Genomic DNA, 6,834 nt, shown 5'->3' with positions numbered 1-6,834 from the left:
TAATAACATCAGTAAGTATTAGTAACTTGTTATCCTTAGGGATTCAAAGTTTCTAATTTAATTTCATAATTAATTACATATTTGGAATTTTAATTTCATTTAATAATTAATTACGGGTCCTGTTTCCATATTGCCACAATATTTGCTGATCAGTTCAACTATAAGTGCTTTGCTAATTTTAATGACAAACATCATAAAAATTTGAATCCTTAACTGTCAATAATGCAATAACATTTTTATTTCATGGTTAACTCATTAGGGTTTGGGTTATCCTGCTTCAAGATATTGATTGATCGTAATTTTTAATTACTCTCATCAATTTTAATAATAACATCTTAACTCAGCTAAACTTTCATAAGTTTGCCCGTTTGGCTTAAGCCTGTTAGTGGCAAAACCCCAAAAGGAAAATTAGGATTTCCTCTGTACTTAGGTTAAGTTGGTTTTATCCTGCTAACACAGCAATACCAACCCCGTAGGGTTATCACTTTAACAGCGCCACCACCCTGTCATTTTTCCTAACATTTGGGAGCAAAACTTCTCTCTCCTTCTCCTTCTCCTTCTCTCTCAGCTGTTTGCTTCTGAGTTGACTACTGCGGTTGTTTGCTGGGATTTTGCCTGTGAAAATCACAAAGCAGAGAACTTTAGCAATTGAACAGGTATGTGTGAAACTTGAGAACGTTGGTTCAAAATTGTCTTGCGAGTGGTCGCTTATGCCAGCAAAACATTGCTTCCCCCAGAATGCAAATACTCAGACTGCGAAAAAGCTTTGCTTTGCACTGTGTGGGCCATCCAGCGTTTCTCCAATTACATTGGAGCTCAGAAGGTTATCATTGAATCCTGTCACCAGCCAGTAACCTTCCTCAGCAGCCAATGAATCAGGGATGGCGTGGTAACCAACGCACGCATAGCTACTTGGCTAATGACGCTCCAAGGACGGGACGTTGAGGCAAGATATGCCCAAAACCACAGATCATATCTAGGAAACGGGCTAGCAGCCTGCCAGAACTGTTCAACGGACACGCTGCACACAGCAGCATAACCCAAAGAACCGTTACCGCCACAACTGACAAACCACAGTTACTTCGAGGAGAATGTGTGTGAAGGGATGCCCACAGCATACGTCGATGGCTGCTCCTACAATCAACAGGGCAACTTGAAAGCTGGAGCGGGAGTGGTCTGGCTAAACAATGCCCCTTGCCCGCCGCAACAATTCAAATTAGGCCCTCACTCATCGCAATATGCAGAAAAAGCGGCCATCCTCATCACACACCCCTAATATATATATATATATATATATATATATAGCCTACGTTCCGTCTATATTTTACAATAAATTTAGTTTTCATGAAACCTCCATATAAATCATCTAAAACTTAACTCACATTGCTTACATTTCATGTACTCACATTTTAAATTTGTAATGCATAATTCTGAATCTAATATTGACACATAATCAAATAATAGTAGTAGTAGTAGTAAAAAAGTTTTTTTTTTAAAGTAAAAGCTGACAATGCAAAGTTATGTGATATAGTACACATTTGAAGTTATCAGTTAAGATTATAAGTTACAAGATTTTGTCATGTGATACTGTACATCTTACATCATTTAGCATCATTATATTTTTTGCTATGGATCAGAGCATGAATGATGAGACCTGTCACATTACAAGAATGCATCATTTCTTTCATGTATTCTACTTTCTTACTCTTTGGTAAAGATGTTTTGGTTTTGGTTTTTGAAAAATATGTCTAACCATGTTACTCTGAGAAGAGTTACTTTTTGACACTTACAGTAAGGGGAAAAGTAGCCGGAACAAATATGTCATCTCTGAGCACTTTTACAGTCAACACATAACTGCTGAATTCACTTTTCATGACTTTTAGTAATTTGAATTTGAATTTATTTATAAGATTCTTTCAGCATCATGGAATCTTACAGTATCTCCAGGTTGTGATTCTCTCTCACCTCTAAGCAACCCTGGGATCAATCCTCCCAACTCTCACAGATCCAAGCCAAGATTACCATCCTGCAGATGCAACAAAACATACACACAACACAGCACAAAAAAGCCTCAGGTGCAAAGTTGATCTATTTGTTTTACTTTGTTCCTTTGACAGTGTCAAAGCTTTGAAGTCATATTTTATTCCAACAGGGTTGATTTTCAGTTTTTTTGCAAGCTATGGCAGGACCACATAATTATTTTCTTACAATGGAAGCAGAAGAAAACAAGATCTTGACAATAACACATCTCTCACTCACTTTTCCTCTCTCGCTGTCCTTCTTCTGCTTCTCTCTCTCTCTCTCTCTGTCAGTTCTGACTGCTCTGAAAACTCAGTTATACTTTCAATTATCCTCAACAACAGAGACCTCACAAGTGAGACCAAAAACTGTCAAAGCAGTGGCACTGCGCATGTCAACTTGAAAATCATTTAGTGTCACTCTCTCTCTCTTGGCTCTCTGACATTAGCTGGGCGTTTCTGTGTGTCCGATTTGTGATGGGCAACAGTGTGCACAAGAAGAGAAGGCAGGAACAGGAATGAGAAGATGTTGTTGCTGTTGTTCATTCTTTGAGCTGTCGCTCTCTGCTAATTATTGGCATTCACAATAAGCACAAAATGACGTTCGCTTTTATTGTCTTTGTTTGATTAGGATAGGGTGAAAATGCTTTCAGGTCTTCGTGTTTTCTACCTGTTCAGCACTACGATTAAAACTTATTCGCTGGCATGGTCTTTGTCATTTTGCTGGCAACTAGACAAGAAACATTTCAGCCCGCATGCGGTCAATCTCAGCATTGTTTCCATGAGTTTGTACTGTTCAAATGGTTACTAATATAGTAAAGAATTACAGAAACTCAAACACAGTGGTAAGGCAAAATAAGCTAGTGTGTATATACTGTATACACAAATTGGTGACTATCAGCCTAGAAACACAATGGGGAATTTGTGAAGCATACCTTGACAAAATTCAACATAAAATAACTAGGTCCATAAGGACTAACATAGCACTTTAGCTTAGCATAAAGCTAAATATGTATATGACAGCTTATGACAGTAGTACACTTTATGACTTTCAAAAATGTCTTCAAAACTTATTGCTTTTTAAATATCTTGTGTTTGTTATTATGTTGTTGTTGTTGTTTATTGTTCCCCTTCAGGAACTCGAGCTGTGTCGAAACACTTTGGGAACGTACCTGCGTAACTGTGTGTTGAAGCATGAATGAAATCAGTCCAAAAGAGTAGTGAAACGTCGCCGGAGAGTGACGTGGAGACCAGGAAGCTATAAAAGTGCATCCGGAGCAAACTTTGGCAGCTTCTGTTCTTCAGCAAGAGCTCTGTGTTTCTGTCTGTCAAAGAAGTGTGAGTGCTGTGCCAGTGCACAAATTAGTGTATTTAAAAGATTTATGACGAGCAAGAACAATCAGCGTATCACTTTGTGTGTTCCTCCCTGCCCATGTTTTATAACGGGTGGAGATGCACATGATTTGTGCTTTGTTTGTTTGGGAGCGGAGCATGCACATTTAGCTCTCGAGGGGGCTGATTGTGAGCAGCTACCACTGCGAACACTCCACTCCCGCTTGGCGCTCTTTGAGGAGAGTGTTCAGACTTGTGGCCCTCGCGGTTCCAGTCCCACTGTTGCTGAGGCAGAGCGGCGATTGAGATTGTGGGGATCGCAGATGGATCTAGCAGAGGTGCTGGAGACGGACCGTGCCTTTTCTCTACCCTCACCTGCTAGATCTGCTGCTGCCTTTCTTGGTTCGGAAGCCAGCACCGCGGTTTCTTCCCCCCTGACGCTGAAACAGACGCTAGCTATCTGCACCTGTCTGGAGCATTATCCCTGAAGGTTCCGGTATTACCCTCCAGACTTTAAAGTACCTCGGCTTTGGAGGGTAAGGCCTACACGGCAGTGGGTCAGGCTGCTGCTTTCCTGCACACTGTTGCAGGCATACCAGGCTGACCTGCTTGGAGACCTGGACAACAGCGAGAAGGTCGGTTCGGAGGACATTAAGGAACTCCATCGAGCCACTGATCTGGCTTTTAGGGCCACCAAGGAAACGGCCAGAGCCATTGGTCTTTCTATGGCAGCCTTGGTGGCTACAGAAAGCCATCTTTGGTTGAACTTGTCCGAAATCATAGCCCGAGTATAGTTCTCGGACATTGTGTCCCTTCTTTATGGATTTCAATGGGAGATTCTAATCAGGAAGGATCTTCTGACTCAAGCGGGCGGCATGTTCGTACATCCTTCAAATGACTATATTGGTCTAAATGAGTCTACTCCACCAAGCTACTGTTATAAGCATGAGCCCCGTCAGATTGGTCGTGGTGGGCGGTGTTGCAACAACATATAGTGATATTCTCAATGTTACTTAGAAAACAGGATACAGGTTTAGCTCATTTGAAATACTTCTGTTTAATGTTACACTGTCAGATAAACAAAATACATCTCTCCTATCTCTTGCTCTGGCTACTGTGTATAGACCGCCAGGGCCGAATGCAGATTACTTAAAAGAATTTGCAGATTTCCTCTCAGAACTATTGGTTAATGTTGATAAAGTGCTAATTGTCAGAGACTTTAACATTCATGTTGATAATATAAATGACGTGTTAGGACTTGTGTTTACAGACTTTGTCAAGCAAAACATTACCAGACCCACTCATCGTTTTAATCATACACTAGATTTAATTATATCGCATGGAATTGATTTTAATGATATAGATATAGTACCTAAAAGTGACGATGTTACTTACCACTACCTTGTATCGTGCATGCTGTCTATTACTGATATTAACTATATGACTCCGCGTTATCATCCGGGTAGAACTATTGTTCCAACCACCAAAGATAGATTCACAAATAAATTGCCTGATTTATCTCAACTGCTCTTTGTACCCATAAATACACATTAACTAGACAAAATGACTAGCAATATGGGCACTGTTTTCTCTATTACATTAGAAGCTGTTGCCCCCATCAAATTAAAAAAGGTTAGAGAAAAACGTACTGCGCCATGGTACAACAGCAATACCCATTCTCTCAAGAAATAAACTCGTAATCTTGAATGCAAATGGAGAAAAACTAACTTGGAAGTTTTTAGAATCGCATGGAAAAACAGTATGTACAGCTATAGACAGGCTCTAAAAGCTGCCAGGGCCGAGCATATCTGCAAACTCATAGAAAATAACCAAAACAATCCAAGGTTTTTATTTAGCACAGTGGCTAGATTAACAAATAACCAGAAGTGACCTGAACTAAATATTCCCTCACATTTTAGTAGTAATGACTTTAAGAATTTATTCACTGATAAAATAGATAGCATCAGAAATACAATAACAAATGTAGAATCAACAGCGTCTTGTATATTTACATTTACATTTAGACATTTAGGAGACGCTTTTATCCAAAGCTACTTACAAATGAGGACAATGGAAGCAATCAAAATCAAAAAAGAGCAATGATATGCAAGAACAAGTCTCAGTTAGCTTAATGCAGTACACGTAGCAAGGTTTTTTTTATAAATCATATAATAAATAAAAATAAAACATAGAATAGAAAAAGAATAGAGCAAGCCAGTGTTAGATTCCTTTTTTACTTTTGTTAATCAGAAGTCAGAAAGTCAGAATTACAATTGTATAATAAATAAAAAGAAAACAAATAGATCGAATGCAAAAAGATTAGAGAAGCAAGTGTTAGTTTTTATTTATTTTTTATTTTTTTAAGAAAACAAGCAGTTAGTAAATAAATAGAGTGCAAGTCTAATTTTTTTTTAAAGAATAGAATTAGAATAGAGAGTGCTAGAGTTAGAGGGTCAAATAAAGATGGAAGAGATGTGTTTTTAGCCGATTCTTGAAAATGGCTAAGGACTCAGCTGCTCGGACTGAGTTGGGCAGGTCATTCCCAGGAGGGAACATTTCATTTAAAAGTCCAAGAAAGTGATTTTGTGCCTCTTTGGGATGGCACAATAAAGCTCTGTTCACTTGCAAAACGCAAGCTTCTAGAGGGCACATAAGTCTGAAGTAATGAATTTAGGTAAAATCATTGTAATTCAGCTTCATTCATTGCACCCAAAGAAAAACTGCAGTGCTTTACAACTATAGGACAGGAAGATCTAAATAAACGTATCACTGCATCTAAACCAACAGCATGTTTATTAGATCCTGTACCCACTAAATTACTGAAAGAGCTGTTACCTGTAGCAGAAGAACCGCTTCTCAATATTATTAACTCGTCGTTATCTCTAGTCACATCCCAAAACCATTTAAGCTGGCGGTTATTAAGCCTCTTATTAAGAAACCACAACTAGATCCTAGTGAACTGGCAAATTACAGACCCATTCTGTTTATACAAATCTGTTTATGTGTACATTTTTTTTAGAAAAGGTTGTCTGCTCAATTGTGCCAGTCAGGTTTCAGGCCCCATCAGAGCACAGAAACTGCACTTGTTAAAATTACAAACTAGTTTTACTTGATCTTAGTGCTGCGTTCGACACTATAGATCATAACATACTCATAGATCGATTACAAAACTATACAGGTATTCAAGGGCAGGCTTTAAATGGTTTAGATCCTACCTTTCCGATTGCTATCACTTTGTCTATTTAAATGGGGAATCATTTCAATTACATCCAGTAAAGTATGGAGTGCCACCAGGGCCGGACTGGGACGCCATTTCAGGCCGGGAAATCTCACACTCATCCAGGCCACACAGAGAAAAAGGGGCCAAAATTGTACCTTTTGGGGTACAACAGCTTGACACCGTAGCAGTAAACCGTACATATTAGTACCTTAAGAGTCGTAATTCGTACCCTTAAGGTAATAATTTGTAAAAAAGGAAAAAATA

The sequence above is a fragment of the Sinocyclocheilus anshuiensis genome, unplaced genomic scaffold, assembly GCF_001515605.1.
Source record: "Sinocyclocheilus anshuiensis isolate Anshui unplaced genomic scaffold, SAMN03320099.WGS_v1.1 scaffold1785, whole genome shotgun sequence".
In the NCBI taxonomy this organism is placed as follows: domain Eukaryota; kingdom Metazoa; phylum Chordata; class Actinopteri; order Cypriniformes; family Cyprinidae; genus Sinocyclocheilus; species Sinocyclocheilus anshuiensis.
This window is presented reverse-complemented; position numbering follows the sequence as displayed.